This window comes from Artemia sp. Qi Xiang Cuo, chromosome 7, assembly GCF_049724085.1.
Source record: "Artemia sp. Qi Xiang Cuo chromosome 7, ASM4972408v1, whole genome shotgun sequence".
NCBI classification, from domain to species: domain Eukaryota; kingdom Metazoa; phylum Arthropoda; class Branchiopoda; order Anostraca; family Artemiidae; genus Artemia; species Artemia sp. Qi Xiang Cuo.
In genome coordinates, this window is record NC_142800.1 from 3,726,176 (window position 1) to 3,750,510 (window position 24,335).

At 34.5% G+C, this 24,335-nt stretch overlaps 1 long non-coding RNA gene across 1 annotated transcript; it reads right to left on the minus strand.

The window, feature by feature from the left end:
- Positions 1 to 529: 529 nt before the first annotated feature.
- LOC148949871 (uncharacterized) lies at positions 530 to 14,787 on the minus strand. Its single transcript, XR_016141956.1, has 2 exons — positions 14,574 to 14,787; positions 530 to 739 (listed from the first exon to the last, which is right to left on the minus strand). It is a non-coding gene; the product is annotated as an uncharacterized LOC148949871 (long non-coding RNA).
- Between the last annotated feature and the right edge of the window lie 9,548 nt (positions 14,788 to 24,335).

The window sequence follows — 24,335 nt, forward strand, 5'->3', positions numbered from 1 at the left end:
GTTTGGACTATGAAGTGTTACAATAAAAGTGACATCATTTTCGATTTCAGCGAGTTGATTTATACCATAATCGAGTCTCCGAACGTACCGAAATAACAAAATCGAAAAAGGGATTTTTCACCCCCATTAAGCAGCCCCAGAAGGTTTTACCGGCGGGCGATTTTAGCGGATTTCGGATATGTTGATCTGCAATTTTTTCTGAACATTTTAGTGTAAACAAAGCTTCCCAAATGCCAAAAATTAAAAAAAAACATTTTTTTTACCCCCTTTAAGCAGCCCCAGAGAGTTTTCCCGGCGGGCGATTTTAGCGGATTTTGGATATGTTGTTGAGTGATTTTTCTGAACATTTTAGTGTAAAAAAAAGCTTCTCAAAAATTAGAAGCATTTTCAATATTTGAAAAAATAACCGTTTCCTGAAAAATAAATTTTTAAACTCCTTCGTTATTAGGAAAAATTCTCCATGGGTTTGTTACCTCTATCAAAAACTCATGAGGGCGCCCTTGCCTAGTGGTAGCGAGAAATCAAATTTTTCGGATAGGAAAACAAACAAAGCACACGAAAAATTTCCGTTATTCACTTAGTGATTACTTTTTGTGCTTCTTCTTCTCTCGTGGATGTAATGAGCTGGAACCTGGGTTGAGGCGTCACTGCTGACAAGAGGTTGGCGTTCTTCACTTGGGCTAAATCTTCCTGTCTCCATGATATCGTCTTCATGGTAGTCACGAAGCACTTCAATCTCCTAAGATAGTTACAATAGAGACAGTAGGAGTAAACACAATTATAATATAAACATATATTCATCGTGTACAATAAACACGTTTATTTCATTCCAGTTTTTTCGTTTGTTTCTTCGTTAATTTAGAAATAAATTTGGGATATATATTTGCATCTTAGAGAGGTAGGGGGTTAAAGTATAGCGGGTTGCATGCAAAATGTGTTTGGTACAAGTATTTTGCATATTAAACAGATAGATAGAGAAGTGTATCTTAAAGCCAAATATACGACCATGAACATAGTAAAATCAATGGAAGGCACAAATAACATAAACTTTGATCAGCGATGATCATAAAACACTTAACTGGAAAATAACATTAACCTAATAATAGTACTTAATAATTTGAAAAACGGTTATTGAAAAAAAAACAGTTAAAACTTTTAAAAAACTATTAAATTAAAAATTAAATTTAATTTATAATTGTATATATATATTTTTTTTTTTTCAGTTAAAAAAATTTCCAGATACATCGCTATTATTCTGTAATTTTTTATTGTATATATACCTATACAGACTTATTTTATTACTTCAATCTGTCCAAATACTTTACTCCCCCGTAAATACCTCCCCCCATGTGGAACAGAAGCCTTTCCAAATTTGAGACTTTTATTTGAGTTTTATTTTAATTTCCGTAGGGGAAAGGAGTTTTGGTACTTGTGTATTATATACAACTCACTCAAGTTTACGCTGTGTAAAACTCAAGAACAAACCGGTTTCTTCGTTAGTTTTTTCAGCTTAGCGCGAGACAAGACAAAGACAAGTGACAGAATATATGGGAAATACCGTATATAATTTATTTCAATTTTCAATTTAATTCAGTTTATTGAAATAAGAAAAGATGAAACATAATACCAATAATAATATGGATCCTGGAAGAAAAGTTGTTGAGGACCATAACAAAAAAAAATTGAAAATGAACAAGAGAGAAAAAAAAGAAAAAAAAGAAAACACGGGTAAATTAAAGCAAATTTATTAAAAATTTAGAGATTTATAATATCAAAGTTTAGTAACATTATTATACAGCGTGCGAAAACTTGTGGATAGCTCGATACTGGAGGGTATTATATTCCATTGAAGTATAGATTTATAAATGGGGGATCGCTGGACAGAGCTATAGACACACTTGGGGACAATAAAGGAACGGTTGGCTGAACGGAGACATAGGCCTTCAGAATTATTGCAATTAAAATAAGATAATGATTGGGGAGGAAGGTTTTTATGGTAAGCGGAGTATGCAAGGGATAAATTTAATTTTTGAATGATTTGTGCAAAAGGGATAATACCAAAATTGGAGTATAAGTCCTTGGTGGGATATAGTTGGGGCAGCCAAAAAACTGCTTTGACGGCACGGTTTTGGGCAGATTTTAATTTATTGTAACCGAAGGATAAGTGTTGCCCCAAACAGATCCCCAGTATGAGATATATGGGTAAATAAAAGAGTAATGAATGAATGAATGGTTTTTATTACCCATCTTTAGCAATACAAAAAGTAAAAATGGAGTAGAGAAAAAATTAAAAGAAAACAACAAAACACATTAAACAAACAAACAACTTAAATTAATACTTCAATAACAAAAAAAAAAAAAAGAAAAAAAAAAAAAAAAAAAAAAAAAAATGGCGAAATTATTTACATAAAAAGACAACCATTACGCATTACTGACTATAGCTTAAAACATACTATGCGTTGAGTCTAAAGATTTCAGAAACATTTCCGTCCTGGTCGTGATCACGACGATGGGGTCATCGAGTCCGTAACGTGCTGAAATCTGGCGCTAATAAAGGGTGATAAGGATATCAGGGGGACGAAAATTATTCACATGATTAATCATACTTACCTGTCGCAAGATTATGGCTCTGATGTAGGATACATGAGTTGCAAATGATAGGGAAGAGTCTATGTGGACACCGAGAAACTTGGCAACTTGGACCTGCGGGAGGAGATTAGTGGAATATTTTAGGCCAAGTGCTTGCTGAGCTTTATTTTTTTTGTAAGGGGTTCAAAATAATACAACCTGATTTTTCTTGCTGTTAATTGTCATGCAGTTAACGAGAGACCATTCCTGTACTCTATTCAGAAGGATTTGAGCAGAGGTGACGACGGATGGTAAATTAGGGCCGGTGATGAAAAAGTTGGCATCGTCAGCAAAAATTATTGGGTGCACTGATGGACCCAGGCCTGTAACCAAATCATTAATATAAAGGAGAAAAAGTATTAGACCAAGAACAGAGCCCTACGGGACGCCCCTGCGGACAGGTAGAGGATGCGAGGTCATGCCGCCCAGACTCACACTCTGTACTCTACCAGAGAGATAAAAGCCAAACCATGAGAAAGGAATTCTACGAATCTATGTTCTTGAGTTTACTTAATAAAACACTGTGATCAACCATTTCAAAGGCCTTAGGAAAATCCAGAAATAAGCCAATTACAGTATTTTTAAGGTCAAGTTGGGAACGGATGAACTATGTGGCGTCGACTAATGCATGAGCAGTTGAAAATTTGGAACGGAAGCCATATTGATGAGAAGAAATCAACGAATCTGAAGGATGAATCCCAAATAAAAAGGAAGAAAGACGTCGGAAGATAATTCTCTCGAGCACTTTGGATACGTGAGATTTGGATTTGGAGATTTGGATTTGGAGAAGTGAGATTGGACGACAATTACTTATCTCAGACGGATCACCTTTCTTATGAATCGGGACAATTGCTGATTTAAATATTTCTGGGAAGACTCCATTGATCATAGACAGGTTTGCTGTATGCACAATGGGTTCACAAACATAGGAAGATGCAGTTCTAAGAAGCTTATTACTTACCCCAAGGAAGTCAGCTGTACTACTATTAGAGAGACATTCGATATCTTGAAGCACCTCATTACTATCAGTTGGTGAGAAAAACATGGATCTGGGATTCTTGCTAGGGTGTACTGACTCGGAGGGGGAACAGGAGTCAGCATTTGGGATATTGGTAAAATAATTATTAAAAGCATCCAGTACTGAAATTGAGTCAATTATTCTGCCACTGATGTCCTTAATGTTAATAGGTATAGATCTAGAATTCCTTTTTTTTTTAAAGAATTTCATTTATTGTTGACCAAATTTTTTGCAAGTTGCCTTCGCAGTAAGTGATTTTTGAATAATAATAATTTTTTTTTGCTTCACGGATGAGTTTGGTATATAAGTTTTTTATTTTTTATAATTAGCTAGGTCAATAGCGCTACTGGTTTTGCAGACTAACTTATAGAGGTCATTTTTACAGTATGAAGAGATTATCAGGCTATTAGAAATCCAGGGGTGTATATAGGTAGTTTTTCGGTTTGATTTACAAACTGGAAAGGTTGAATTGATAAGATGACTCCGTCACTGTGTAAAACCAATTGTGGCTGAATTAACATCCTTACAATCCAAAACCTTGGAACAGTCAAAAGATTTCAAACGATCCGTGAACCGGTTCATATTCACAATATTATATATTCTATTAGACGTAAGGGTATTAGTTCTAGGATGTTTAGTAGTTGGTTGGAAGGGTAGGGAGAGATCGATTGGAAAGTGGTCTGACAGGTCAGAGAATATTATTTTGGAGGACAGGTGGTTTCCCAGGGAAGTGGATACAAAAATGTTATCAATTACAGTAGCGGTAGACCTAATAGGATCAACTCTAGTAGGAAAAAGGATTATTGGAAGAAGACCACTTGAGGTAAATGTTTCAAAGAAGGTATCTTTTTACGATACGGTACGATTACGGTACGATTTTACGATTACGGTACATTTTACGCAGGAAAGAATAAGGATTCACAGTGTAATAGCCTGGTGAATTTTAGACTTGACCGGATGTAAAGAGAAATGCCACCAGAGGACTTGGTTAATTTTCTTTCAATATGAATAGCTTGAAAGCCAGGGAGGGAAAATTAATTAGTATCATCAATTTCTGAAAACCATGTCTCCGTTATTCCAATTACGTCGAAAGGGCAGTAACCGTTAATTAAAATTAAATCTTTAAAATTAGTCCACTTATCTCTTATGCTTCTGATGTTAAAGCAGATTATATTAAGTTTGGTCTCTTCCATTAGCTTAGGTTTAACATTTTTTACAAAATCAAAAGTGTCGAGATATTCACAGTTAATATGGCTTAAGAGGCTATCAGGGCTAGCTAAGGGATTGTTGCGCAAATTATTTTGGTCATCGTAATAGTTAAAAACAACATTATTGCACAGTGATAATTTCGTGAGAAACGTAAAATCTTGCATAGCATACATTTAAACATCCATTGTGGTCAAAGTTTCATCATTTGCTTCATTTGAATATTGAAATTCTTCTTCAGCTGACGAATTATCATTGCTGGTAATTTTGGACTGGGATGGAAAGTTTACCGTTTTTTCTTAGATTTCTTGCCTTTGACTAGGGCAATGGCACCGATTTGATTTGCAGTTGAGTCAATGGGCTTAACTAGCTTCGATGTGGAATCTATGTCCTTTTTGATGGAAGATAGTTGAGCTATAGCTGTTTGCAAGATGTCATCACCTAGGAGTTTGGTGATAGCTTTCTTCTTGAGAATATTTTTGGTTTCCTCAGGTTCATTACTAACCTCAATTAAGTGACTGACTGAGAGATAAGCTACCATTCTTGGCAACTTTTGGATGAATCTTTTGGGGGGCAGGATGTTGAAGTAAACTTAGGTAAGGTATGGGGGGACTGACTAATACCTCGAGTATGAACATTGTTTGCCTCTTTAGGAAACCAAGATCAAAACCTGCATTTATTCAAACACGTTCAAAAATTAAATAAAAAAAAAACAAGTTTTTTAAACTGAAAGTAAGGAGCGACATTAAAACTTAAAACGAACAGAAATTATTCCGTATATGAAAGGGACTGTCCCCTCCTCAACGCCTCGCTCTTTACGCTAAAGTTTTTTATTGTTTTAGAAAATAAAGTTGTGAGACAGAGTCAAACTTTAGCGTAAAGAGCAAGGCGTTGAGGAGGGGACAGTCTCTTTCATATACAGAATAATTTCTGTTCGTTTTAAGTTTTAATGTCGCTCCTTACTTTCAGTTTAAAAAACTTGTTTTTTTTTTATTTAAGTTTTGAACGTTTTTGAATAAATGCAGGTTTTGATCTTGGCTCACCGTACATGAATAATTAAAACAAAATTTTCATATTAATTTACTTTTATTTAGTTAAATGGCTTTCTCGAAACTTGTTTAATTTTATCTACGAACGTTTTTATTAGTAATAAATATACGTAACTTACGAATTAACTTACGAAACGAACTTCTATATTCATATATTTTTAATACGTTTATTAGGGGGTTCGCCAACTAGTCAATACCTTGCTCTTTAAGCGAAAATTCAAATTTTGTTCCAATTCTTTAGAAATGACCGCTTAATTACAAAGGCCGTTAATTAGAATAAATAATTCTGATGAAAGTACTAAAAAATCTTTGGCTTAAAGAGAGAGGCATTGACTACGGGGTGAACCCAATTATATATGTCATATTTTCTGTTCGTTTAAAGTTTCGATGTTGCTGCTGTTGCAGTTGAAATACTTGTTTTTTTACATTAAATTTATGATCTTTTTTTAAATAATGCTGGGAAGTCCGGCGTCCCCTTCATAGCAATGTCCCTTCCCCCATGAAAACGTCCTTCATGGAAAGATCCTCCCACATAACCCCTGACCTATCCACCCCCCACGACCAGGAAAAATCTCCCCTGAAAACGTCTGTATACTTCCAAATAACTAATACTATATGTTAACATTGGGTAAAGTTCATAATTTTCAGCCGTCCCCCCGGGAACTTCGGGGGATTAAGTCATCCTAAAAGACATACTTATAATATTTTCGAACATGCTGAACAAAATGGCTATCTCAAAATTTTTATCAGGTGACTTTGGGAAAAAAATGAGCGTGGGAGGGGGCCTAGTTGCCCTCCATTTTTTTTTGGTCACTTAAAAAGGGCACTAGAACTTTCAATTTCCATTACAATGAGCCCTTCCACGATATTCTAGGACAACTGGTTCGATACTAGCACCCAGGGGAAAAAAAAAAAAAAACAAATAAACACGCACCCGTGATCTTTCTTCTGGCAAAAAATGCAAAATTCCACATTTCTGTAGATGGGAGCTTGAAACCTCTACAGTAGGGTTTTCTGATACGCGTAATATGATGGTGTGATTTTCATTAAGGTTCTATAATTTTTAGGGGGTCTTTCCCCCTTTTTTCGAAAATAAGCCAAATTTTCTCAGGCGCTTAACTTTTGATGGGTAGGATTAAACTTGATGAAACTTATATATTTGAAATCAGCATTAAAATGTGATTCTTTTGATCATCTATTTGTATCAAAATAACGTTTTATATAGGGTATATATAGGGTATATTGGGTATATAGGGTATATTGGGTATAAATATAGGGTATATTGAAACATATTCAGTGCTATAAATAAAAGTTCAAATGAGGATAAATCTTTTAATAGACAGTGATAAATTTTCACAAAAAATACTAGATATTTTTACTTTATTTACTAGATATATGACGGTCACTGCATATGTGACCGAAATATCTAGTTTTTCTTGTGAAAATTTGTCACTGTCTATTAAAAGATTTATCCTCATTTGAACTTTTATTTATAGCACTGAATATGTTTCAATATTTGAATTAATGCAGGTTTTGATTTTGGCTCACCGTACATGAATAATTAAAACAAAATTTGCATATTATATTTGGTTAAATGGCTTTCTCGAAACTTGTTTAATTTTATTTACGAACGTTTTTATTAGTAATAAATATACGTAACCTAGAATTAACTTACGTAACGAACTTCTATATTCATAAATTTTTAAAATCTGATTCTTTAAAATTAAAATCTGATTCTTTTGATGTATCTATTGGTATCAAAATCCCGTTTTTTAGAGTTTCGGTTACCATTGAGCCGGGTCGCTCCTTACTTACAGTTCGTTACCACGAACTGTTTGATAGAAGAGCATATGTTATCTTACTAGTTCACAAAAATTTGGAACTATAATCGATGAATCTTAGAAGTTAATTAGAAGAGCATATGTTATCTTACTAGTTCACAAAAATTTGGAACTATAATCGATGAATCTTAGAAGTTAGTTAGAAGGCAATCTTAGAATTTAGTTTTTAGTGTGCAGTTCATTTTTAATATAGAAGAGCATATGTTATCTTACTAGTTCAAAAAAATTTGGAACTATAATCGATGAATCTTAGAAGTTAATTAGAAGGCAATCTTAGAATTTAATTCTTAGTGTGCAGTTCATTTTTAATATAGAAGAGCATATGTCATCTTACTAGTTCACAAAAATTTGGAACTATAATCGATGAATCTTAGAAGTTAATTAGAAGGCAATCTTAGAATTTAATTCTTAGTGTGCAGTTCATTTTTAATATAGAAGAGCATATGTTTTTTTATTGTTTAAGAAAGTTGTGAGAATTGTTAAGAAAGTTGTGAGAAAGTCAAACTTCAGCGTAAAGAGCGAGGCGTTGAGGAGGGGACAGCCCCCTTCATATACGGAATAATTTCTGTTCGTTTCAAGTTTTAACGTCGTTCCTTAATTTAAGTTAAAAAAACTTGTTTTTTTTATTTAATTTTTTAACGTTTTTTAATTAATGAAGGTTTTGATTTTGGCTCAACTTAAATGAATAATTAAAACAAAATTTGCATATTATATTTGGTTAAATGGCTTTCTCGAAACTTGTTTAATTTTATTTACGAACGTTTTTATTAGTAATAAATATACGTAACCTAGAATTAACTTACGTAACGAACTTCTATATTCATAAATTTTTAACACGTATATTAGGGGGTTCGACCCCTAGTCAATACCCTGCTCTTTAAACTATAGTTCGAATTTTTTTTCCAGTTCTTTAAAAATAACCTCTTAATCACAATCAGTTGATCAGTTGAAAAACTTGTTTTTTTTATTTAATTCCTGATCTTTTTCTTTAATAATGCTGGGAAATCCGGCGCCCCCTTCATCGCAATGTCCCTTCCCCCATGAAAACTTCCTTCATGGAAAGATCCTTCCATATAGCCCCCGGCCCTCTCCGTCCCCACCTACCAGAAAAAAATCTCCTCTGAAAAAGTCTGTATACTTCCCAATAACCAATACTATATGTTAACATTGAGTAAAGTTCATAACTTTCAGCCCTCCCCCTGGGGACTTTGGAAGATCAAGTCATCTCAAAAGACATTTTTATCATATTTTCGACCATGCTGAACAAAATGGCTATCTCAAAATTTTGATTGGGTGACTTTGGGAAAAAAATAGCGTGGGAGGGGGCCTAGTTGCCCTCCATTTTTTTGGTAACTTAAAAAGGTCACTAGAATTTTTAATGTTCATTCCAATGAGCCCTCCCACGATATTCTAGGACCACTGGGTCGATACGATCACCCCTGTGGAAAAAAAAAAAAAAAACAAACAAACAAACAAACAAACAAACAAACAAATAAACACGCATCCGTGATCTTTCTTCTGGCAAAAAATGGAAAATTCCACATTTTTGTAGATAGGAGCTTGAAACCTCTACAGTAGGGTTCTCTGATACACTGAATATGATGGTGTGATTTTCATTAGGGTTCTTTAATTTTTAGGGGGTATTTCCCCCTTTTTTCGAAAATCAGCCAAATTTTCTCAGGCACGTAACTTTTGATGGGTAACATTAAACTTAATGAAACTTATATATTTAAAATCAGAATTAAAATCTGATTCTTTTGATGTATCTATTGGTATCAAAATCCCGTTTTTTAGAGTTTCGGTTACCATTGAGCCGGGTCGCTCCTTACTTACAGTTCGTTACCACGAACTGTTTGATAGAAGAGCATATGTTATCTTACTAGTTCACAAAAATTTGGAACTATAATCGATGAATCTTAGAAGTTAATTAGAAGAGCATATGTTATCTTACTAGTTCACAAAAATTTGGAACTATAATCGATGAATCTTAGAAGTTAGTTAGAAGGCAATCTTAGAATTTATTTGTTAGTGTGCAGTTCATTTTTAATATAGAAGAGCATATGTTATCTTACTAGTTCACAAAAATTTGGAACTATAATCGATGAATCTTAGAAGTTAATTAGAAGGCAATCTTAGAATTTAATTCTTAGTGTGCAGTTCATTTTTAATATAGAAGAGCATATGTCATCTTACTAGTTCACAAAAATAGTTTGACTTTCTCACAACTCTATTTTTTTAAACAATAAAAAAACTTTAGCGTAAAGAGCGAGGCGTTGAGGAGGGGACAGCCCCCTTCATATACGGAATAATTTCTGTTCGTTTTAAGTTTTAACGTCGTTCCTTACTTTCAGTTTAAAAAACTTGTTTTTTTTATTTAATTTTTGAACGTTTTTGAATTAATGCAGGTTTTGATTTTGGCTCACCGTACATGAATAATTAAAACAAAATTTGCATATTATATTTGGTTAAATGGCTTTCTCGAAACTTGTTTAATTTTATTTACGAACGTTTTTATTAGTAATAAATATACGTAACCTAGAATTAACTTACGTAACGAACTTCTATATTCATAAATTTTTAACACGTATATTAGGGGGTTCGCCCCCTAGTCAATACTCTGCTCTTTAAACTATAGTTCGAATTTTTTTTCCAGTTCTTTAAAAATAACCTCTTAATCACAATCAGTTGATCAGTTGAAAAACTTGTTTTTTTTATTTAATTCCTGATCTTTTTCTTTAATAATGCTGGGAAATCCGGCACCCCCTTCATAGCAATGTCCCTTCCCCCATAAAAACTTCCTTCATGGACAGATCCTTCCATATAGCCCCCGGCCCGCTCCTTCCCCACCTACCAGAAAAAAATATCCTCAGAACAAGTCATTACACTTCCCAATAACCAATACTATATGTTAACATTGAGTAAAGTTCATAGCTTTCAGCCCTCCCCCTGGGGACTTTGGAAGATCAAGTCATCCTAAAAGACATTTTTATTATATTTTCGACTATGCTGAACAAAATGGCTATCTCAAAATTTTGATTAGATGACTGTGTGAAAAAATTGGCGTGGTTGGGTGCCTAGCTGTCCCCCATTTTTTTGGGTCAATTAAATAGAGCACAAGAACTTCTCAGTTCGACTGAGTCCTACTACGATTTTCTAGGACCACCGGGTTGATACGATAGCACCTGAAAAAAACCCCAACACACCAAAAAAACAAATAAACACGCACCCGTGATCTTTCTTCTGGCAAAAAATGGAAAATTCCATATTTTTGTAGATAGGAGATTGAAAGCTCTGCAATACGCTTTACTGATACACAGAATATGATGATGAGATTTTCATTGAGGTTATATGAATTTTAGGGGGGGTCTTTCCCCCTTTTTTCAAAAATCGGCCAAATATTCTCTGGCGGATAGCTTTTGTTAGGTAGTATTAAACTTGATGAAACTTATATATTTGAAATCAGAATTAAAATCTGATTCTTTTGATGTATCTATTGGTATCAAAATCCCGTTTTTTAGAGTTTCGGTTACCATTGAGCCGGGTCGCTCCTTACTTACAGTTCGTTACCACGAACTGTTTGATGATACTGTATTTGCATCTTCTACAACAACTTCTACATTTCGCTATATATTTGCACATAAGGGGCGGGGTAGGGGGGGGGGGTTAAGTATTTGGACAGTTTAAAGTCAGAAAACAATTCTTTCTAGGTATGGCTAGTAAAAAATTACATAAGAATAGCGACGTATATGTAAATTTTGTTAAATAAAAAAAAAAAAAAAAAAACATGTATAAAGTAAATGTAATGTTTCATTTTAGTGTTTTTTTTCCAAGTGTTAAGTGTTTTTTTTCAATGACCGTTTTCCAAGTATTAAGTACTATTATTAGGTTGATGTAGGCTAGTGTTTTATTGAAGTGTTTTATGATGATCGCTCATCAAAGCTTATGTTATTTGTGCCTGAAATAAAATTTAAATAAAAAAAAATAAATTCTCAAATTTGGGAAGCCATATTTTCCACGGGGAGATACTTTCCGGGAGACATTTTCTACGGGGTGTATTTTCCGGGGGGGGGGTAAATGCCTAGAACCACATGATTCAGTTGTTCTACCCAAAAAATTTCTTGAAGAAATATTGCTTGTTTCGGGTCGCGCTAATTAAAAATGATCCAATTGGCAGGCTTGAAATATACTTTCAACAATTTACATTTTTGACCACGCTCCACAAGTACTTAGCATTTGCCATGAGCCCAGTATCTATTTCGTAAAAGGTGGGGGGGGGAGTAAATTTTGTCGAATAGTAAGCAGAGCATAATAGAAGCAGATCTTATTATATATCAAGAACAGGGCGACACAAAACAAATATATATTTATTCATTGTAACATGCGTAGCCTGAAAGACAAATTCAGTTGTTTGTGGGATTCAACTTTTTCTATTTAAATTAGAAATGTTGAGCAACAATGGAGCTAATCTCTTAATAATTATAAAAAAAAAAAAACATATTTCACGGATCAACAACAAAACGTGACGTACCTTAAGAAGATACATCCAGCTTCAAATAAACGCTCATTACCAAAGGATACGCTTTCTTGAAACAGGCCTGTCAGGCTTAGGACAGGGGAGGTTTCAATAAACAATTGTCCCTTGATAGAATATCAAAGGTCACGCAGAAATATCTTAAAATTACAAACAAAATATTTGTTTTCATTATATGTGATAGACGTCAAATTACCCAGAAATTGACAATGACGTCAATTCACGAAAATTTAAGGGGGAGAGGGGCCAAATTGTACTTTTTTTTAATTCTCTTTAATGACAAAACCAAAATAATGGGTTTTCAATGAAAAGACCCCACAAAAATATAGGGGGTAATATACTCTACACCACCCCAACTAACGCCACTGCTATACCAAGCACACTAATATGATTTACACTATCCGGTTCACGCTAAAAAAAATTATCATTGCATCTTCTATGAATATTCACGAGAATAATTTTTCAGGCCATATCTTCTTTTGTTATGAGTTACCCTTACTCTGCCATGACTTAGCTTAAACTTTCAATTGTTTGTCGAAACGGAAAGTTTAAAATAGTAAGGTAACCAGAGTTGCCACCGTCAGTAGGATTTTACTAGATCTAGTAAAAAAAACTAGTAAATTTAGAAGATCTAGTAAATTTCCTGAAATCTAGTAAAAAGTAGTAAAAAGTCATGATTTATAGTAAACAAAACGTTTTTTTTATTTTAAATGAGTTCAGGAAAAAAAATTATCATAAATATATGACAATTTACAGTTTTTGCTTGGATGTTTTACAATTTACAATTTTGCTTGTCTGTCTCAGAGACAGACAAGCAGTCATCTATTGTCATAAACAGAAACTTCACTTCGGGCGTCTAAACCTCGACAGAATCAGCTTCCTGTGTTGATTATCCTACTATAGTAAAAATCTTTGCTTGATGGTGCGCGTTTAGTAAAAAAATTTCTATGCATTTAGTAAAAACAGATGCGATCTAGTAAATTTTTCCTGTCCGATTTAGTAAATTCTTCCAGGTCAGGGTGGTAACCCTGATGGTAACTATATCTTACTTGTTTAGTGAGGATTTCGGTCTGATTGAATAGCAAGTAGTGATTTTGTCTTGGCAGTTTAGGATACAAGCTGTCTCTTGGCATTACTATAGAACAGAGTACAATGTAAAGGCAAATTATATTGATTCAACACAAACTTTATAATCATGAAAGAATTATTATTTTTCAGTCACCAGCAAAAATTAATACAATAATTTGTACTAAGAAAAAATTAAGGAAACCCAGAAAGTTCGAAATTGTAAATTATAAAATGTGTTTCATACTCACTCTTGATTGAAGATATTTATTGATATATACCTCAGAATTCACATTAATATTAGATATAAAAACTTGAAAAATAGCGAACAAATTGGCATCAAAACAGAAAACCAGTCACTACTCTTGGTTCTTTGATTAAAGCGGTTAAATCAATTAATGAGACAGTGGGATATACCATCAAAATAATTTACACAATAAAATACATACAGGTGTAACATCAATTTAGTCAGAAAGGGAAGAAGTGCTTTTTTTGTTCCGATTTTATAGGAATAGCCTACTTGATAAGAAAAGTTAAATTTCGACAATAAACAGCATTTAAAACCTTTAGTTCAGTTTTTTTTCATAATAGTATCATCTTTAAGCATTTATAAGGTTGGCAGGGGGGGGGGAACTCTAAGACATAATCACAAAAAAGGCAGGAAACAAAGAATACATACTTTGAATCATAGCGCATATAACAAACAACAAAAATAATTTACTTTTATGCTTCCTAGAAATGTTTTAAGTCAGATATGATTGCCGAACTTATGAGGAAAGGTGTATGAGGAAAGGTGTATTTCCTCGAACAACGAGGAAAGGTGTATGTATTGATTTGTATTATTAGCATTGGTTTTGTAGTTAGTTCATACTTATAACCAGTCTTAGGAAACTTTGTTCCTGGCACTCCACTAGAACAATTTGTTTTACCAATTACATGGGCAGCTCGGAACATTTAGTTGAGAAGTTATTTTTCCTCTAAATAAATATTGTTTAGTAATGCTTTATTAGTAAACGAAATTTAGCTTAAAGAACAACTTGTGTAATCTTTCGCAGAATGTGTAATTGAAATCAATCTCCTGCGAGATTGCCCATGAAAACACAGTATCTTTTTCCATTTCAGCTAAATGAAGCAAGCAAAAGTGTTTCAAGATATCTCAATAAAAGTATCCGTTTGAGATATTCCCTTGAGTGCGGGGAGTTTTCCGTAGTTCAGCTAAATTAACTTCAAAATACCTGTGATTGAGGTCTTCTTGATAAACGATCATGCGTCCAGGAATTTATGGACTTGCCGAGTGTCATCATTGGTACAGCTTCAATGATACTCTTTTGTGACACCACTCGAGACAAATTTTGATGTGAAACTGAATCTTGCCAAATAACTTCAGTTACAGTTCAATTGCGGGCAGAGTTCATAGGAGTAACTAGACTCGCCGTTGAAGAGCCAAGATCACCAACGGCTCCAGCACTGGATACAACTAGATTGGTTTGTAAGAATAGAACACCGGTTTCATCTGAAAAACGAACAATATTCCACTTGGCGTTTCGTATTCAGTAGGAATAAACTCCTTGAAAAAAGATGTGGTATACTGCGGCTCAGCAAGAAAAGGGCAGAAGGCACGAATCCCGCAGGGTAGCTTTTCTTTTAAACTGGATTTTATTTCATGAAAATGTTGGCAAGGTTGTTTGAAAAAGCGTAACACATTTACATTATCAATATTCTTTACTTCAAAATTGCTATTTATTTCCAAATCGACATTTTTCTATCGTTAAAAAGAACATGATCTTTAAGCAATCATCATTATGCAATAAGCTCTTTTCTCTACACATTAGAAAAGTTTAGCTGGAACACATTCTCCTGGCAATAGTTTGAACCATCTTAAGAATAGCATTCTAGTTACACCAAGGGACTGGTAACTTATATCCAGTCATACTAGGTAAAAGAGGAAAAGCTAGAGACAGACGCGTCTTTCATGAAAGCTTGCGTCTTTCATGATCTAAAACTCCCATTTAGAATGGATGATTTATTTATAAATTTGGTATTTACGAAGACCCCTTTTGTCATTTTAATATTCATCTCTTTCGACAACGATAGAGATTACTATTCATCTCTTACGATTAAAAGGCCAGGCCTTAACCTTTTTTAAGCAGATTGAACATACTATAGGCGACGACGCCAGCTTGCCAATAAACACGGTTGATCAATTGTTAAAAGCATTCAAAAATAGGTTTATAGACACCAGTTTCATAAATAAATTAAAACACGAAGCAGTGATTTTTGACTTTTCACAGAAAATAAGAGAATACCTTGATAATTTACGCATTTCTGTAGAGGCAAAATAGGGAAGTGGTTCGGGACAACTGTATGAAAAAAATCATACTAAATACCTTTTTGCAAGGGCTACCCCCAAAACTATACAGAGTGGTAATATCCAAAAATATTCAGACGTTGGATCTTGCAGTTCAGGAGGTAGAGGGATTGATCGAAGTTGATACGATGGTTGCTAATCATAGTAAAGCAAAAATAAATAGCCTAGGCGATTCAAACGCGAACCTAATCTTCAAGGGCGATCAGGCATCCCCTAATTTCTTTTCAAGGGATAACTCTCCAATACCACAAAGAAATAAAATGCAAGAAACTGATAGGCAGAAAACAGTACGTTTTCAGCCTATTAAACAAACTAATTACCAAAATAACCCTACAATAATAAGGTACTAAAATTGTAATTGTGTTAGCCATATCGCGAGAAAGTGCCGTTATGTCCCCAATCACATACCAAGAATTGCTGTCGGTAATACGCAAAATTACGGCAACCATTTGTTCGAAAGAACAAATTTTAGCACCGGTCGTGCAATAGGCTATAGCCAGGGAAGATTGCGCCAATCAGTTCCTTACAATGCGTACCAACAAAATTTTTATACCCCTCCCCCCAACAGACAAATTAATTGCCGACTTGAAAACCAAAATACTCGCCAAGGCCAATATAATGCAAGAATGCCATGTAGAAATCACAAAAGTTCGCCAACAAGAAATGAAAATTTTGTAAGCCAACGGTATTGCAATCAGCGCCAGCAAACGGCACTGACACGAGACATCCACGTTACCATAATAATGCATGGAGAAGACAGACAGACATAAATCAATTAAATATGCCTACGGAACCTAATACGTCTGAATATCTATTACAGGCACTGACACATGAAATAAATCCTCAGGGAAACGTTTCAGGTCCCTCAGAAATAAAAATTGGACCCAGAGGGTGCCTGAAATATTTAATAGGTCCAAGACAATATTAGTGCCTTCCTGCAGTGATATTAATAACAAGTTACCTATATTTAATGATGTCTGTGCAGAAAATGTTTATTTTAAAGCCTTGATTGACTCCGGTACAACAATTAGTATCATAAACTCTTGCGTATTTAATATGTTGCCTCTGCATATTAGGTGACAGAGGAACCCTAATAATCCCAATTTAACGAGTGTGACAGGTCATAAATTAAATGCAAAAGGTTCAATTTGCCTAAACGTAAAAAGAGACAATATGACCTTTATGACAAATTATATTATATGTGATAACTTTCCATATGAGGTTATTATAGGCGCAAATTTTCTAAGGTCTAATAGAATACTATTAGACGTAGCAAATGAGAGGCTTGTCTACAAGCTAAGGTAGGGGAAGAAACTTCTACCCTAAGAAGTCGTAACAGAGGTTACGAAGACAACGTAACAGTAAACAGAATTTCATGGTGGTATAATGTCGCAGCATTTTGAACCTCATGTCTCGCAAAGACATGTCATAATTGGAAATTTGTTCAATTACCCTGAGAGACATTGCAGAAATGAAGTAAATTTAAATAATAAAAGTATTGAATCTGCGAAAAAGAAAATAGGAGATATGCGTCTGTACAGGTCAAACGAAATTACGAAAATAGCGGAATTATGGAAGAACATAGTAAAACCCAACGTGACACCGTAAGATGCTGCAATGGCGCAGCATAGCGCCAGAATGAATCTAATAAACATTGAAAATAAAGAGAAATATTACGGATTCGCGATAAGGAAAACAAAAGTCCCTCCCAAAACGATGCAAAAAATTCAAATATCTCAGATGATTGAGCCATTAATTAGCACATCAGAAATATGGTTTGCGACACCATCTGAAATACCCGAAAATCTGCTATGCGAGGAACAGATTATATCTTATGACAAAGGAGAAGGTTTCGTTTGGGTAACTAATAATCACGAAAATGATACAATGAAAAATGATACAATTAAAAAGGGGACGTATCTTGTTCAAATCCAAGTTTTAACGGAGAATGATTTAAATACATGGGAAAATTTATAAAAGAAACCTAGTTAACGGTATCAAAACTTCAAATGACAAATATCCTTTAACTAAATCGCAATTTTTAAACAAATTTAATGTGTATCATATTACGGACTTGGAACTTAAAAAAAAATTATGCGAATAATTGTGGAGATTCATAGTGTTATTCCCTGCATCTTAATATGATATGGAACTGATATCACTTTATTAGTATTAATTTTTAACGACTGATAATTTTGTATTGAAACAGCAATACCTCGTGCCGTAGAGGCAGAACGAGAGGTTAAAAAATGAATTTCAGGCATTAGAAAAAAATGACATTATACGCCCAAGTATAAGTCCGTATAGTGCACTAGTGATCTTGGTACCAACAAATAATGGAGATCTTAGACTCGTAGTAGATTATAGAGCCCTCAACAAACAAGTAGTTAGCGATAAATTTCCTCCACCAAGAATAGATGAAATTCTTGACTCAATTTCAAGCAAAAACAAAATTTTACTTCTTTGGACCTTAACCAAGGCTACCACCAAGTGAAAATAGCCGAAAAGGATGTCCATAAATCTGCATTTTCAGCATCTGAATGTGGTTCATATGAGTATTTTAGAGTACCATTTGGACTGAAAAAAAGTTCAAGCGCGCTATGTAGACCCCTATTGCATCTGTTAAGAGGATGAAAGAATATCATTCATTTTGTTGATGATGTTATATGCGTGGGAGAAAACACTGAACAACACTTAGCAACGTTAGCTAAGGTGTTCGAGAAGTTCAGGCAAGGTAATTTAAAATGCCGGTCTGAGTAAGTAAATTTATTTCAACCTAAAATTAAATTTTTAGGAGTAGTAGTAACCCAGGGAGAGATATCCCCAGACCCTTATAAAATAAAATGTGTTGAAAACCTCAAGCCCCCAGAACTAAGAAAGAATTAAGGGGAATTATAGGTCTTACTGGCTACTTTAGAAAATTCGTACGCAATTACGCCCAAATTGCGAAACCCCTCACGGAATTAAATAAAGGGAACACCCATAATGTTACCTGGTCCCAGGAAGCTCAAACTTCCCTAGACCGAATCAAAAAGGCACTCACTTCTGAACCAATTTTATCGCTCCCTGATTTCAAAAACGGAAGATTTGTGGTTACAACTGATGCTAGTCCAAAGGCATAGGCACAATTCTTTTGCAAATAATCCCGGTAGAAAACCCTAATCCTCTAGAAGGAACGCCTAAACAAAAACAAATAGAAAAAGCTATATGCTTTTCGAGTAAAACTTTATCAAAAGGCTTTAGTTATTCCGCAACAAACTTATAATTATTATCTATTATCCACCACTTGGACAAATTTAGACATTATTTAATTGGCAGAAAATTTATACTACGATCAGACCATAAAAGCTTGCAGTACCTGCACACATTTTAAAACCCCATGGACATTCTAGCTATATGGATTATGAAAATCCAAGACTTAGATTACGAATTTAAAAATTTAAAAGGCAAACAAAATGCAGCTTGTGACTGTTTGAGTAGGTACCCAGAAAATATTCCATCGGAAGATGGAAAAAATGAAGTTGACGTCATAATCGCTAAGAGCAAACATGGATGTAAGAAAAACAAAGTCAAAGACGCAGTAAAAGAAAACAAGATTAACTATTGTCCCTTGTCTTTGGAAAATTTAAAAAGAAAGCAAAAAAAGGACGAAATATGTGTAGCCCTAATTGATTATTTTGCGAATGATGATGCGTTACTGGATAAATTCAAAACATTTAGAAAAGAGATAGATATTTTTTACTATGATCTTGATGAAGAGATACTGTGTAGAATCGTGACTTCTGAGACAAACAGAAACCAAACCTCAATAATACCTGTGCTACCACAAAACTTAAAAGGGCCTGCATTTGAATATTTTCATTCGGATACAGGTGGGCATTTAGGAGTTATGAAAACGTTCCATAAGTTAAAACAATATTTTTACGTCCCATCTGCAATGACGAAACTTAAAGAATTTGTAAGTACATGCGAAGCATGTAACTTGAGAAAAATCCCCCCAGCTTATCCTAATCCTCCATTGGGAAGGATCCCGGTAGATAAGTACCCCTTCAATATTATCTCATTTGACCTATACGGAACAAGTGGAGGCTTACCTGTTTCTAGCGGAGGCCATACTTGTATTCTTTCGGTTATAGATATTTTTTCCGAATTTACTTTTGCAAAAGCATTAAAAAATCAAGGTGCTTATGCGACAAGTAAGGCGTTAGCAAAATTATTTTTACAATTTGGCATTCCTAGTAAAATTTTGAGTGACAAAGGGAGCAATTTTGTTTCGAAAGTAACAAGACTTAATGAGTTTTCTTAATATAGAGAAAATGATGACAGCTCCGTACCACCCACAAGCTAATGGTAAAATATAAAACAGTAATAAAATATTCTTCAACGTATTAAGTATATATACAAAAGACAACCGAAGCGACCGGGATAAAATCTTTATCTTATTTAACTAACCTGATCAACACTACTTATTGCAAAAAAATCAGAGACAATCCATTTTATTTACTTTTTGGTCGTGATTTCAAAATCCCGTGTAATGAGATTATTAAATCTCGGTAGTATTACAGTAGCTCGGAAGATTACAAACAAGAATTCATAAATAGGATGAGGAAAACTTATAATAGTTAGGCAAGAGTTATAAAACTGTAAAATAAACCAAGAGCTTAGAAACCAATCCAAAGTCAAGGGGAGTATAGATTTCAAATTAGGAGTCTGCGTCTACCTTAAGAACGAAGCAAAAACGGAAGGCAAAAAACTTTCCAACAATTATTCTGGACCGTACAGAATAGTCAAAAAGAATGATAACGAATATACTTTTAAAAAGAAAAACCCCGATAAAGGAAGAACTTACAAGGCGCATGTTAGCCGAATAAAAAGAGCCAAATTTCCAGAGAGATGGGTATCACATCCCTCCTCTACTGATTCGTCAGATGCAGAAAATGAGCCCCCTAGGTCAAGATTTGCAGAGCTAAAACCCTTTAATTTCAAGCAAGACTATTTCAAGAATGACAGTGATCAGGAAATTTTTTAAGAATTTTTAGCTCTGAAAAATCTAGTTACCCCAGAAAAAATCCTTAATACCAGTAAGAATAAAACGCCAAAAATTCCAAAAAGCTATTCATCGGCGAGCGCAGGAGATTTAGATTATACAATATTTCAAAAAACCCAATTTTTACCCGATAGAATTTCGACCCCATGTCCCCCCAAAAGATTTCCAGACGATATGGTTTCCCCTACAACACCAATAGAAAGGCCCCTGTCATTGCAGGAAGAATTAAACAGAGCTGTAGGAACCCCCGGTATTACTGTAAAGAAAACTCCTCCAAAAGATTTAAGTAAAACAAACCTGCGAGAAGCTATGGATCTCATAAATTTTCCCATAAAAAAAAGGTCAAAGTACATTACCCGAGAAAAAAAACCCGAGGATGACCAGCAAGGTCAAGATCATGATATAACTGTGTCCAAGGTCAAACCTAAACAGTGGACTTCATGGAGGGGATCCCTATTACAAAGAATGCCCCATCCCCCTGAAGACATGGCCTTCAAACAATGGAGGAACCCCGCAAACACTATTGATTCCTCCCAAAGCTCTCAAGAATCTTTCAAATCTTCCGAGTTGAAGACTCAAGACCAGGGCGTAGGGAATAAACCTTCTACTTCCAGAGGAGTAGAAATTTAAGAAGGAAGGGCAGGTGATACCTCAAAAAGTGCCACCTCTAAAAGTTCTAATCCGGATTCGTCGGAAACTAGTTCCAAAGAGTCTGACGGCGAATCAGACCATAAAAGTAGCTAAAGAAATAGGGAAATCAAGGCCGACCTCAGCAGCCGCACACGGGAAACAAACGAAATAGTAGCTCCCAAATCTCCAAATTCCAGGACAATTCCCCATTCTAAGAAAAAAACATTTCGAGCAAAGTTTAATCAAAAATTTGTAGAGGCACTGTTAACTATAAGAAACAACCCAAAGGTCGGACTAAGAGTTTTCATAAAAATATCAATGCCTCACATTGCACTCCTAAATTATACCCCCAAGGCAGTATAATCAACCGTTAAGCAATACAGTTTAATTCTAGACATAAGTGGCTAACGAGAAAAATCTTACGTGGAAAGCTCGTGATCTACTGACCACGACAAGCGGTGTTGGACCACGTTTCGTGGGAAGTCTGGGGAGAAACCCACAGGCCAAGCAACTTTTAATTTGTTGGGTTTTGGCGGTCCCCTCGGATTTTCTATGAATAATCGACCCATGTCCTAACTAAGATGGATATTATCCAAAACAAGAAATTATAAGTACAGAAGCGTCCAATTATATGAAATATTTTGTGTTAGTGCAGATTATAATTATTTTAGGCCTACACATAAAATAGGATACCAGTGTAATTACGTGCTGCACGCTTGCTTATTCATGTGTTTCTTACTCGAGAAATATAATGTTTCGTACTCGAGAAATATATGTACCAATGGTTGGATATTGATACGTTTATATGTAGAATTTCACGGCGGATGTGGAATTATATCTCAATAATAATATGTAAAATTTTAAAACCATTTGATCAGTTACGATATATGGATTGAAACCCTGTGTATGTCCAATGGCGACTAAGTAAAACCCACAAGGAATTCCCTATTAATGTGAAGGTGTTTTTTGCTTAACGGATTCTAATAAGACTTTAATATCATATTTATTTATTTAGTGCTGAAGGGTTTGCTCAAACAATAGTCTTCTAAAAAGATATTGATGTCAGTTCTTCATTACGCTTATATTCTTTGCCAAGCATCAACTGGAATCTACGCGGGCAAGCTCCTGCATCTAATTACCTTATTCGAAAGGTGAATATGAGGCACCAATGTTGACTTGTAATTACGGAAAAATCCTGAGACTAAGAAGGCGAAAACCAAGAGAAGAACACGGGGAAACAGCTGAAATGCAGAGATTAAACCCAACACCCCCTGAGAACGTCTAAGCCAAGAAGTAGGGAGGACATTAGAAAACGAGTGGGTAGTGAGGTCTCCACTCGTCCTCGCCATGTCTTTTTCCCTCATTGTAGTATCGTATACGTAAAACCGTGTGGTTATGATGCTGCACATGTGTTTCTTAAACAGCACGGACGTGCGTGAACGATGCCGGCATGAAATATGTTGTAATATTAGACCTCAAAAATCAACCATGTAGCATAAACTCTGTTTAAATAATTATTTTAAATCTGATGGAAATTAACTAAGTGTTGAAAGAAGTTAAAATAAAGTGTATGTAGTAGTGTATATTAGAAAGTATAATAAGAGACCACACTTAAAGTTGAAGAATTAATATTTTATGACGTCGTTAGGCTATAAAAACTTAGAAGAAACTTGTATGTATTCAATTTCCCAATGGGAACTATGTTGTTTTATTATAACCCAATCAATACGTGTCATATTTGTACTATAAATATTCACTTTAAAGAACGTGTGATTCTGCCTTGTTATTTTTATTACAGGAAGTAAATGGACACATTGGATATTGAGCATTACAATGAGTTACCCAGTACAGATACAACCTAGTAGCATCTATTTTCATCATACCACAACCAACGAAGAGTACTCACCATAGACTCCAGGCAATTTTCATCCCAGCTTCGTCCACGAAAACAACAGTTACCTTTGATCATTCAACCTTCAACCACAAACCATATTATGGGTCAGGTAACATTATATTTGAATCTCAGTATCCAGTGCTTTATCGAACTACATAATCAAATAAATGCTGAGAACCCTATTGGTCAGTACAAGATATAGATGCAAAGATATCACCTTAGATACCCATTTTTGGACCCCAGAATCATGTGACAGTATAGTGAAGATATTTGAAACTAAATGATATTTAACGATTTTGGAAGTTAAATGATATTTGAAGACATTTGAAGATATTTGAAGTTAAAGTTAAAGACAATTTGAAGTTTAATTCTGAAAACCCCATCGATCAGTACAAGATAAACGATATTTAACAATATTTGAAGTCAAATGATATTTTAAGATGTTTGAAGTTGAAATTAAAGACAATATGTTAAAAGAGTCACTAATGTTGGATGTCAACCCGATCCGAATCCAAACTTCAATTTCCCCGTGATTAGCCCAGGAATCACCGCAAAGGTTAATCGACGCAAGCCAAGAGCTAACAATTTCATAAAAGGCACAAATGAACAATTTTACGTGAGAATACATTCTCTATGTGCCTCAATATATCATAAAAAATGATATACTGAGAAGAAAAAACGCAAGCCCAGTGTTCGACCCCTTAATGATAAGGCACCCTATGAACTATCAAAGGAAAAGCAGGTGAGAGTGAACCCTGATAGCGTATTCCAAAACCTGCAGTTGGAAGTGTTATTTCCCAGTTGACAATTAGAGAAAGCTCATCATGTAAACACAATCGTGCTTGAACTGTCCCATGAAGAAACTATATCGTAAGTGCTTTAAAGAATTTTGTCAAGACGAAAGGAGTGAAGGACAATAATTTACAACAGGAGGATTGAGTACATTAAGGACTCAAAGGTAATAAAGTAGATTTGAATTTACATATGCTACTTCCTAATAACTTTGACAACTCAAAATCCCAATAGTGAAAGTGTTTTAATGTTACCAGTGAATATGG